Genomic DNA, 13,188 nt, shown 5'->3' with positions numbered 1-13,188 from the left:
TAAACAAGCCTAAGTCTCCTTTCATAAGTCAGGTTTTCCATTCCGTGGATCATCCTAGTAGCCCTTCTCTGTACCTGTTCCAGTTTGAATTCATCCTCCTTAAACATGGGAGACCAGAACTGCCCACAGTATTCCAGATGATATCATTATGTAGCATATTTGGTTCCCAAACAGTTGGAGGTGACATATGTCACCGGAGGTGGGGTGGATCTCAGCTGACTTAGTCAACACAGAACAATTGACATCCATCAGCCCTGCATTTACGGTGTGGAGCAGATGCAGGCTTAAGCATGGACAAAGACAAAAGAATCTCAAGGAAAGACTGAACTAAAGTGAAGCCCATAAATGTGGGTGCACGGCTTCCACGGAGGTGTTGGATCAGTGCATATTGTGAGTGCCCAGAAGATAAGGGATTAGGCACTTGACTGTAACAAGGTGGGTATGTGTTTAATTTAATTTATAACCTGGAAAGGTGGGGGAAACTCATGGAGCCCAAAGTGGAGCACTTGTGCTGCAAGTAGACAGCAGAGTGAGGAGGATATGCCACAGTGGACACAGACAAGGCTGTCTCACTCTGTAAGCAGGCAGAAGTAATTCACCTCCGCTAATCCCAGAAACTCTCAGTCCCCACTGCGCAGATGAGATCAGTTTCTTCTGTATTCTTCCAGTCACTTCTTTATTTCCACAATTAACAATTGGATATAAATGCCCATTGGTGTCAAGCTGGCTAATGCCATTCAAATATATGGATGACTTGCAATAACCAATGTAATTCAGGCTTTCCTGAAAGACTCTCTTGAACAGCAATTGGGGCTAAGTCCTGCTCTCATATGTATGTAGGACTCTTAACTTTTCTCCTACTAATTATATACTTTAATTTTGAATCCCTTTATTTTAGGCTATGGGGGAAAAAACAAAAATAAGCATAAAGACTCCATGAGAGAGTGCAACCAATTGTCCAGTGTTCGTGATATGTCCCCCACTTGACACTGGCCAATGGAGGATGAAAGTCTATTACAGCTACAAGAATTACTTTAGCTCAAGGATCAATGCTCACCATTTTAGGTCTAGAGGTCGGGAGTTCAATTTCCCTGTGATGGTGGTGGTTACAAGAGTGCTGTCTCCCTGTATCATGCTGCATTGACTTTGCTGCACAAAATGACACCTGTCTCTGCAGCTAGTTGGTATTTAATATCCTGTAAAAGTGGAGGGCACCGTAAACAAGAACAGAAGTTACATTCATCATGGCCTTTGCCAGGAGTATCTTATATCTGAGAGCAGAATTTCTTCCTAAGAAGAAGTGGAGAATAAACCCAGCTGCAGTCTGACACCATATTCTTCGCTGGCTGCTCTAAGCTGGTTACCACCACATTTCACAACTGCTATCACTTTGTGTGAAGAGTTTGATTCTGATCTCACCCATGGTATACCGCAGATTTACTCCACTGCTTTCCCTTAGTCGCTCTGCACTGGCACAAGAGTGACCAGGGCCCAAAATTGCTATATGCCCATCCCCTGTCGATTGACTTCACATGGAAATTATAATTTTGTTTTCCTCCTTTCCAAGAAAAACTCAGTTTAAGCTCTTCCGCAAGATGTGCATTGGAAGGAATGAGTGGAGAGGAGAAATGACATAAAAACAAGAGGAGGAAGAAAAGAAGGAGCAGAGAAATTAGGGATAAGGAGGCAGTGGGGAAAAGGGACTCCAGGAGAAGGGGAGAAATGAGAGGGAGCTGCTGGATGGGACCCTAACTTTGGTGGTCTTCAGAAAGAACCTTAAGTCTGTCCAAAGCAAATACCTAGACCTATTGGCACAGCTCCTGGTCACAAGAGCAAGCTGGAAAAGTACAAATCTCCATCATTCCTGCTGCCTCCAATTCTGAAGTTTTAAGGAAAACAAACCATGGTTGCGCTGACATAAAGATTGAACAGGGCAGCAAGGGGCTTGGAATATATAGAGCTGGAGTCAGCAGGTTCCAGCAAAGGCCATTTGTATCCCAAGTGCAGTGGCATTGCCCTCTTCACTCATGCCAGCAGAATCCTTGAGTGACTGAAAAGCATTTGCTGCTGTAAACTACAAACTTGGCTGGGACACTTGAACCACTGGGAAGACCTTCACCCGGATGCTTTCGAAGATGGTTAGGTGAATTAATGACAGTTTCTGACAGTGTTGATTTGTCACATGGGGCAGCATACCAGTGCTGCCCCATTTGTGGCATTGCATCGTGATAAATCATTGGTTAGTGTCTCTTCACTAGTGCTGGAAAAGTGTGCTGCTCTGCCTTTGTTTGGACCATTTCTCAGGAGATCTCAAAACACTCAAACACCAATGAGGCAGATAAATGCTATTCCCATTTTACAAGTGGGGAAGCTGAGGCATAGAGTTGAATGGCTTGATTTGTGAAGGTGACCACTTGCTGAGCTGTGTCTATAGGGAAGCTGAGCACCCACAATTCCCAAGTATCCGGCCATACACAACCAAAATATTGACTCCTAGATGTCTGTTCTAACCACTGTAGCACGTTATTTCCATTTGCTCTCATCAGGTTCAACATGTTCGGTATGGGGCAGACTTGTGTGTTTGGATCTGGGTACATGAGCAGTACGCAGATGGATTCAGGCTGCACCAGTGCAATATTTTCCCTGTAATAGAAATAGTCAGAACGGGGCTGGTGGACTAAGCAGTTTTCATCTGGAGTTAGGGATGATGAATTTTGGAAGGTGACTTTAAACCTGTGGGTATGGGACCCTCTTACCTGTGCTTTGTTGCTGGGAATGTCTGCTGTGGTTTTTCGTACAAGAGGAATGCTGGGCTGAGATGTTGTGGGTGGTCTGGTTTTGCTACATTAGTTACAAGTGAAGACCAAACTCCTCCCACCCCTCCATTGTCCCTGGATTTGGGCATGTCTCTTTCTGAGATGGTATCTTAACCAAAGGCACTCCACCTTGGTGGGAGTTGTTCTACTCAGACTTTACTGGTAAAGATAAGACAGACCTATGTGTGGCTGCTTCATTGGCAGTACCTGGCCGATTGTGTCTGTGCGCACCCTTCTGAGGAAAAGCAATACTGAACCAACGCTCATGCTGCTTTACCAATATTAGCGAACTCACCCTCACCGTCTCGTGGCAGGCAGGTAAGTGTCAGCAGTCCCATTCGTCCAGATGGGGTGAACTGAGGCTAGAGAAAATTGACTACTAGGGATCTGTCTGCAGGGCCAGTTGCAAGGTGGTGCAGTGAGTCTCCGAGCCTGGGTTGACAGGCTCTGGCGCAAATAGCTATATAGACCAGAGGCTGGGAATCTTTCAGTGCCAAGTCTTCATATATTCACTCTAATTTAAGGTTTCACGTGCCAGTAATACATTAATGCTTTTAGACGATCTCTTTCTATAACATATAACTGAACTATTGTTGTATGTATAGTAAATAAGGTTTATAAAATGTATAAGAAGCTTCATTTAAAATTAAATTAAAATGCAGAGCCCCCTGGACCAGTGGCCAGGACCCAGGCAGTGTGAGTGCCACTGAAAATCAGCTTGTGTGCTGCCTGTAGCACACGTGCCATAGGTTGCTTACCCCTGATATAGACAGTGCTTTTAAATTGTGACTCGGGCCAGTCAGAGCTTGAGCTGCAATGTCCATATAGCTACTTTTAGTGTGGCAGTGTGAACCTGAGTCTGTTGACCTGGGTTTGGAGGCTTGCTGCTGTAGGCTGTGTAGACATACCCTAAAAGAGCTGGAATTAGAGCTCTGCAGCTCCTGGTTCCCAGCTCAGCCCACTAGCTCTATCCTCTCTCAAGGCATCACTGTTTCAGAATCCCTTACTGCTTGCTGAGCCATGAGGGCACAGATCACCTGCCTTATTCCCATCAGCATAACAGTGGAATGGTGGAATCTAGCTCCCAGACCCAATCTCTCCCTCCGTGACTCACTGCAGATAACAAAAAGGAGCCAGTTCCATGTCCAGTAGGATCGAGACCACTCTCTTCAATTTCACAGCCCCGCGGACAGATGATTGTTCCATACACAAGTCTCCTTTTCATATATACAACCCATGAATTACTCTTGCTGCAGTTACAAGGCTGGGGAGGGGCACAGTATGTAGCCACAGGGGATTTTAGCTACTGATATTTAAAAGGGGGAGCGAATTTCTTTTATAACCTCCCAATTGTTCCCTCCCCAAACCCTAGTTCTTCTTCGAGTAATTGCTCATATCCATTCCAGTTAGGTGTGTGCGCCGCGTGTGCACATTCGTCGGAAAACTTTTACCCTAGCAACTCAGTGGGCCGGCAGGTCGCCCCCTAGAGTTGCGCCATCATGGTGTTCATTATATACCCCTGCCGGCCCACCCGCTCCTCAGTTCCTTCTTACTGCCCGTGTCGGTCGTTGGAACAGTGGAGCGCGGCTTAGCTGACCTCCACTTCCCTAGCTACTCGTAGTTCTCGTATATAGTTATGCAGTTATAATCCTTTTATATATATATATATATATATATATATATATATATATTTGTATAGTTATACGCTTTTTCTTTGCTAACATAGTTAGTTTAGTAATAGTTAGCGGGGTTCAGGAAGTAGCCCCTTCCATGAACCCGGTGCCGGAGCCCATGCACGGCTCACCGAGTTTTAAAATGGGCTCGGCCTGCCAGAAGCCGATGCCGAAGGGAGATCCACACGACTCCTGTTTGAAGTGCCTCAGGGAATCTCACTTGACAGCTAAGTGCTCCATTTGCAAGGCTTTAAGCCGAGAACAAAAAGGAGCGGGACTTTCATTTACCCCTCCACCTTTGGCTCCGAGCGATGATCAAGCGGCTGGCAGAAGCGCCTCCTCGGCACCGGACCCCGCCGGTACTGCCAAGGCCTTTCGGCACCGGCCGTCGCCGGCACTGAAGTCGACTCAGCACCGCTCCCTTCCTCTGAGGTCGGGAGAGCCTACGATTCCTGCTGGTGCCTGACGGCTCCCCGGCATGCGCCGTGGTTGAGCCCCCTGCTCCTGCTGCTTCCGTGCCACCTGCATTGCAGCCAGAGAGCTTGTCTAAGTCGGATTGCCCAGCACCGACACCTGCAGAGGCACCGATGACATCGGCACCGTCGATTCCAGTCCCCCAGGGCCATTGAATCCAGTGCCTGACAGCTCCCCGGCACGCGCCGTGGTAGAGCTTACTGCTCCCGCTGCTTCCGTGCCAACTGCACCACAGCCAGAGAGCTCGTCTAAGTTGGATCGCCCAGCACCGACACCTGCTGAGGCACTGACAACGTCGGCGCCGTCGAATCCGGTGCCTGACGGCTCCCCGGCACGCGCCGTGGTTGAGCTTACTGCTCCTGCTGCTTCTGTGCCAACTGCACCGCAGCCAGAGAGCTCGTCTAAGTCGGATCACCCGGCACCAACACCTCTGAGGCACCGACAACGTCGGCACCGTCGATTCCAGTCCCACAAGGGCCGTCGAATCCAGTGCCTGTCAGCTCCCCGGCACGCGCCGTGGTTGAGCTTATTGCTCCTGCTGCTTCCGTGCCGATGGCACCGCAGCCAGAGAGCTCGTCTAAGTCGGCTCACCCGGCACCGACATCTACCGAAGCTCTGACTACCTCGGTACTGTCGATCCCGGTCCCACGAGGGCCGTCGAATCCAGTGCCTGACAGCTCCCCAGTATGCACTGTGGTTGAGCCTGCTGTTCCCTCCACGCCAGAGACATTACCAGCGGCGAGGGATCTCATTGCCATGACAGAGTCGATGCTGCCTGACCCCAGCACCGCCGGTGCGGGTAATACAGTCTCTTCATATGACCATCCTCTGTCAGCACAGCAGAGCGGCACTGTTCATGATCACGGTCCCGCAGACACTCCAGGTCCTGTCGGCACACCCGACACCACTTGCAGTCCCGGTGCTGTTTTCCTCATCGGTACTGGTCGCACTCGCCGCACCGGTCGGTATCCCGTTCGCCGACCCGCTATCGGCACCGTTCCGACTCCCGGCACGGCGACAGGTACCTTGACTCCTGTAGCCTCTCCCCGAGCCTCAAGATCTCGGTCGACCTCCCAGCACCATTCTGGTTGCAGGTCTGGATCTCGTTCCAGATACCGGTACGCCTCCCGGTGCCGGTCCCCGGTGCCGAGTTGGGCAAGGTCCGATAGAGTCAGAGACTCTTCCCGTGCCTTCTTTTAGTACCTCCATGGCCATCCAGACACGCATCCGTGTCATCCCACATGCGCAGATCTTATGCTCAGGACCACGCTTCTGATACGCCCCCCGACAACCTGAGGTGGAGGAGGTCCCAGAGGTAGAGGACCCGGTATGGGGCCCTCTAAGGGGTATGACTACTCGTCTGTCCGCTCTTCTCTCTGCTCACTAGTCTTTCAGTCTGTTAAGGAGAGGTATTGGCATGGCCAGCGGGCGCCAGCCCCGAAACCGAAAGAGGCTTGGCGAATGAACCTGCTTGGCCGCCAGGTGTACTCTGCAGAGACCCTGCAGCTCTGGGTAGCAAAGCAACAAGCCTTGCTTAGCTGCTATAATTATAGCACCTGGGTGAAGGTAGTTTAGTTTATGGAGTTTCTCCCTCAAAACTCCCGCCAAGAGTTCGCTGCCGTCTTGGAGGACGGGGGAAAAAGGTACCCAGAGCGTCCCTCCAGGCCTCGTTGGACGCAGCAGACTCAGCAGCCAGGACTCTGGCCTTTGGTGTCGCCATGAGGTGCATCTCATGGCTTCAGGTTTCAAACCTCCGGCCGGAGCTGCAGTATGCCATTCAGGATTTACCCTTTGTTGGTAAAGGCCTCTTCGCGGCAAAGACAGCCCCAGGCTGCGAAGCCTGATGGACAATAGGGTCCTAATGCGCTCTCTCAGCATGCATATGCCAGCGACCAAACGCAGGCCTTTCTATCCCCAGCCGCCATACTCTGTGCCTAGCCAGAGACAGGACTTTGGCAAACGGCGAGGCCAAGGTGGTCGCAGATGAACGTCAGGACCCCTAAAGAGCCAAGGTCAAGGTCCCTCGCAATTACCACTGGGACCAAAGACGAACCTTCCAAGGTGCACCTGAGGGCGGTGTACCAGTCACAGGCCGGGATCCCAATCCCGCTTTCTGGGTCCTGTGCACGGTGGAGCATAGGTAACACCTCTAATTTGTTCCAGCCCTGTCCCCCTTCAGGGACCCCTCTCACGAGCAATTCCTCGTACAGGAGGTGCAGACGCCGACTGACGAAAGGGGCAAGGGGGTTTACTCCCGTTATGCCCTAGTCCTCCACTCGAACGGAGGTCTCAGACCTTCCTAGTCCTGCACGGACTCAACCAGTTTAGGATAAGGTTGAAGTTCCGCATGGTATCCCTGGGAACCATTATTCCATCCTTGCCTCCTGGGTGCTACTATGCCGCCCTTGATATGAAGGACGCGTACTTTCGCAACGCCATCTTCCCTCCGCACAGGAGATACCTCCGCTTTCTAGCCAACCGTCAGTACTTCTGGTTTACGGCCATAGTCGCCGCCTACCTTCGCTGATGTCGGATATGCATTTTTCCGTATCTGGACGATTCGCTTATCCGAGGAGACTCCGAGACACAAACCACTCAGCACGTGGGCATCGTCACGGTCTTATTCACAGGTCTAGGCCTGATGATTACTATAGAGCAATCCACTCTGGTTCCCACGCAGAGGTTGGACTTCCTAGGGCTATCCTGGTCTCCTACCTAGCCGGAGCCTGCTTATCACAACTGCGGTTTTAGGCATTGGCAACAATCATCCGAGGTCTGCAGGCTTTCCCAACGACCTTGGCTCGTACTTGTCTCAGTCTCCTGGGTCCATGGCTGCCCGCAAGTTTGTAACCAAACACGCCAAGCTCCGCCTCCGTCCTCTCCAAGTCCAGCTCACCTCGGCGTACCACCCGGACAGGGAGCCAATGGTCATGGTAGTCACCGTTCCCTCGAGCACCTTAGGCTCCCTAGAGTGGTGGCTAACTCCCTCCCTGGTGTGGGCAGGGATGCGGTTCCATCCACCCCAGCCCTCACTGCCCCTGACGACGGACGCGTCATCTCTCTGCTCGAGTGCTCATGGTCACCTCCGAGCTTAAGGCCTTTGGTCTTCTTGGGAGCTGGCATTCCACATCAATGCCCCAAAAATGAGAGTAGTCCGCCTGGTGTGCCAGGGGTTCCAGCGGCAGCTGCGAGGCCGTGGTATCTCGGTGTTTACAGCCAACACAACGGCCATGTGCTTCATAAATAACCAGGGAGGGACATGGTCCTCCCCCCCTTTTGTCAGGAGGCCATCCATTTCCGGGACTTTGGCATGGCCCATTCGATGGAGCTGGTGACGTCCTTTCTCCCAGGCGTTCGGAACGTCTTGGCGCTTTGACTCAGCAGGTCTTTCCTGTTTTACGAGTGATCACTCTGCCCCATGTGAGGCGTTCTGCTTTCCAGAAGTGGAGATGTTTCCTCACATAGACCTGTTCGCTCACCACGAGAGCAGAAAATGCCCGATGTTCTGCTCCTTCCAAGGTCTCTCCTCGGGATCAATCTTGGACGCATTCCTGATGCCGTGGAAAGGCCAACTCCTTTATGCCTTCCCACTGTTCCCACTGGTTCATTAGGTCCTGCTCAAACTCCGCAGGGGCAGAGCGCGCATCATCATGATCACTCCAGAGTGGTCCAGGCAGCACTGATATACCACGTTGCTCGGCCTGTCAATAACCGACCCAATTACCCTGCCACCCCACCCAGACCTCATCACTCAGGGCAACGACAGGCTTCGTCACCCGGACCTGCAGCCTCTTCGCCTCACGGTGTGGCTGCTGCGTAACTGAGCCGGGGTGACAGGAAGCCTTCCACCTGGTCAACGTACCGGGCCGAGTGGAAGCGTTTCTTCTACAGCTGCAATACGCTCGATCTTGCTCCTACTGAGGTCTCGATCCCCTCTATTTGGCCTGCCTCTGGCCTTCAGCGGCAGGACCTGGCGGTCTCATCGCTGAGGGTACACTCGGCAGCCATCGCTACCTTCCAGCCAGGCTAAGGTGGACGTTCCGTGTTCTCACACTCTATGGGTTCGAGGTCCCTCAAGGGCTTGGAGCGCTTGCACCCTTGGGTGCGCCGCCCAGCCCCAACCTGGGACCTCAACCTAGTTTTAACCAGACTTATGTCTCCCCCATTCGAGCCGTTCGCGACCGGCCCTCTGCTATACCTGTCTTGGACAACAACTTTCCTCGTAGCTGTTACATCGGCCAGACGGGTCTCCGAGCTCAAAGCTCTTACGGTGGTTCCGCCGTACACTAGGTTTCACAGACAAGGTGCAGTTATGACCCCACCCGGCTTTCCTCCCTAAGGTGGTTTCGGCCTTTCATGTTACTCACAGCTCAACGCAATGGGCACAACCATTGCACTCCCTGGACATCTGTGGAGTGCTCGCATTTATATTGCGCTGACAGAACCATTTCGTAAGGTGCCCCAGCTCTGTCACGGTAGCAGCCCAAAGGGAGAGCTTGCTTGTTTTCCTCTCAGAGGATCTCATCTTGGGTGATGGCGTACATCCGCACTTGTTATGATTTGGCTCATATTTCCCCAAGCCACATCACCGTGCATTCTACCAGGGCTCAGGCTTCATCTGCCGCCTTGCTGGCTCGTGTTCCTACCCACGAGATCTGTCGTGCAGCTCCATTGGTCCTCGGTCCATACCTTTGCTTCACAGTATGCCCTGGTTCAACAGTCAAGAGATGCTGTAGCCTCTGGCTCAGCAGTTTTCATTCTGCCACATTTCACTCCGACCCCACTGCCTACGTAAGGCTTGGGATTCACCTAACTGGAATGGATATGAGCAATCACTCGAAGAAAAGACGGTTACTCACCTTTGTAACTGTTGTTCTTCGAGATGTGTTGCTCATATCCATTCCACACCCGCCCTCCTTCCCCACTGTCGGAGTAGCCGGCAAGAAGGAACTGAGGAGCGGGTGGGCCGGCAGGGGTATATATCGAGCACCATGACGGCGCCACTCTAGGGGGCGACCTGCCGGCCCACTGAGTTGCTAGGGTAAAAGTTTTCTGACGAATGTGCACGTGCGGCGCACACACCTAACTGGAATGGATATGAGCAACACATCTCGAAGAACAACAGTTACAAAGGTGAGTAACCGTCTTTTCCGAGACATGGACATGAGTGTATTTGCAATTGCAGGTGTGTTTGGGATGCTGCACATGGCATTAAACTAGATGAGAATCCTGCTTTTTGAGAGGCTATGCACTAATAGAGTGTAGGCCTGATTTGAGGCCTACCAGCCCTGAAAAGTTGGTAGCACTGGGGTTAATGCTTACTGATTAGACTTGTGTTTGCAGAGACAACCCTGTGCCTAAGGGAAGCATAGATAGTGTCTGAATTTGTACTCGGCTCTTGCCTCTTACTGATGTCTACTTGTGAGCACTGGAACAGAGCCCTAAGGAACATGCCCATAGAAGGAGTGAAACTGCCCCCGGCTGCTGTAATGGTGGTCAGAGTACTGGGTTTGGTATTCAGGAAATGCTGCTGAGTGTGCTTCCTGCTCAGAGCTGCTGCAATGCCATTAAGTAATTTCTTGTCCGTTCAGCTTTGTGCTGATTTCACTTTGATTACTCACTGCTTTTAATTGTGCTGTTAGGGAATCCACATCACCTTGCCACCTCTCCCAAATGTTTGTGGGGCAGTCCCTAAGCTTGCCCTGTGCTTGAGGAATCTAAAGTAGCCATGATTTACTGCACGCTGGGGGGAGGGGGAACCCCCCTTCACAGCATGTGCAGAGGCAGTGTGAGGGCTGCATGCACTGTCTGTACAAGTGCTGCAGCAGCAGAATGTGACGCTGCCTATGGTGTGTGCAGTGGCGGAAAGCCGCCTTCTCTCTTAGCTCCTGCCTACTTAGCAAAGCAGAGGCTGGGGCCAGGACTTGAATCGAGGTCTCTAATGGGGCAAGACAGGGCACTAACCGCTAGGCAGCCAAACCAATGCTGCTACGAGCCATTCTGTGTGCTGTACAGTGTGTTTTTATCCCTAGCTCTTTTGCTGTCTCCCAGGTTTAGGGAGTGATCTCTGACACTTTGCAAACACCATGTGTTACTTTTGGAATTGGTCCTAGATTTGCAAATGGAGGTGTCCATCCACTACCTCCCCTATACTATCCTCAGAGGTCCAAAATTAGGTGATGCCCTGCTGTCAGCTGATCCCTGTCTCCAAGCCCCCGCAATGGTTTAGCTGGAGGGGAGTTGCTTCCCACCCACCAATTCCACAGTCGCTGCAGTGCTCCCTTGAGGGATGGGGGTAACGAGCTCAGCATCCGATCCTCAGCTGGGCTATCCCTTCTTGTGCCATTGACCTGCTATTCACTGTGTGGTTTCAGAATTCTTCGTAGCGAAGGAGGTCAGTGCTAAGCAAACATGCCAGTGTCCTTGCAAGAGAGCTGCTGCTCGTATGTCTTGCGTATCTCTCGGTTCAAGGTTTGCTGGTGAGATAAGCTGCTCAGCTGTTTGTTTGGATGTGCTTTTGGTCCTTTTTCCGTATTGTTCATGGCGAATCCAGTTCTCATTTAACACAGGGATGGGGGGCAGAGGGAACAGAACAGAGGTGCTGAGCTGCACCTACAAACCCAGGCTCATGAACAGAGAGGGGGATTGGAGGAGTCTTTTAATAACCATGTGCAATGTTTGCTGGTTAAAGTTAGAGGTGGGCCTCAGCCACAAAGTTTGGGTTTGGATATGAACTTTCTCAGCCTTTGTAATATTCAGGCCCAGTGTTTTAGTTCAGCATGTGATAGAGAGAGGGTGACCAGCTGTCCCAATTTTATAGGGACAGTCCTGATACTTGGGACTTTATCTTATATAACTGCCTATTCCCCCTCCCCCGCATCCCTGTCCCAATATTTCACACTTGCTGTCTGGTCACTCTAGATAGAGATCAAACCAGCTGTTACATGCTGATCTGGGGTTGAATTGCCTCAACATTTTAGGGGCCTGAGATCAGGGATTTATTCTGATCCCCATCTCCAGTGAAAAGGTTCCCCTACCACAGTGAAGTCACTGTGCGAATGAGGGCACTCTTGAGAACAGCCCTGCCTGAACTCCTGCATGACATGGGACGAGGTTGATGTCGGTTTTTCTGCCCTACTGCACAAATAATTTAAAATGGGAGATTTTACTGTAGGGGCCAGTGCTACATTGATGGGGGGTTGGGGTCTGTGCAATGGCTGAGACACCCTAACAATGAAAGTCTTTTCCATCTCTAAGGTATGTGCGTGTACAGACTATTAAAAACCAAGTTTACTGGGCAGGGCCCCTGTCAGGGTTTATTTCCTTCCTTTAACATCTCGACCCTGCAGAGCATGGGACGTACAGCAATTGTCTCAGTGTGGGGGGCACAGCCGTCATCTGGACTGAGACAGTAATAATATGCATTAGATTAAAACCATAATAATAATACTTCAGCTCCCACCCCCCATCCATTACTGGAAAAGGCACTGGACTGAGCAAACGCTGATAGGATCCATAATGCCAGGTGGACCTTACAGCAGAGTAAAGCCCCATATTTGCTGTGGGTGTTATGGAGGCACAGCTATGTACTGTAGTGCCATGCTAGAAGTGCTTTTTAGAGTTAGGGAAGGTGTTTTCTGTCGCTGTAGTTAAGCCACTTCTCCAAGTGGCAGGAACTAGATTGATAGAGAGTTCTTCTGTTGACTAGAAAGGGGTTAGGTTGGCTTAATGATGGCTCTTGGAGTGGGTGAGGGTAGGGTGCATTTTTCACACCTATGAATGCTACAGCTAGGCCAATCTAACATTTAAGGTAGGCCAGGCCCAAATGCACTTGTGGGGGTTGCTGAAGAGATCTAGCTGCTTCCTGAAGAGCGGTTCCTACTAAACTCCACACACAGCCTCTTTGGATGGGAGAGCATGTCTGTCATTCAGTGCACAGCTCTTTAAGGTCCTGTCATGGGTAGGATGTGAACCCCCTCTCCTGGGAGGCTAGCCCCTGGATTTGCCCCTTCCACACCTGTCATAAACAGATAGCTAAGGGTTAACGTCTCTTTCACCTGGCAAGAAGTAATCTGAAACACCTGACCAGAGGACCAATCAGGAAACAAGACTTTTTCAAATCTGGGTGGAGGGAACTTTGTGTGTGAGTCCTTTGTTCTGGGGTCTTCTGCCTGTACTCTCTCGGCTATGAAGAGTGATTTTTTTCTATTTCCTGCTTTCTAATC

This window comes from Gopherus evgoodei, chromosome 9 (genome assembly GCF_007399415.2).
Source record: "Gopherus evgoodei ecotype Sinaloan lineage chromosome 9, rGopEvg1_v1.p, whole genome shotgun sequence".
In the NCBI taxonomy this organism is placed as follows: Eukaryota; Metazoa; Chordata; order Testudines; family Testudinidae; genus Gopherus; species Gopherus evgoodei.
This window is presented reverse-complemented; position numbering follows the sequence as displayed.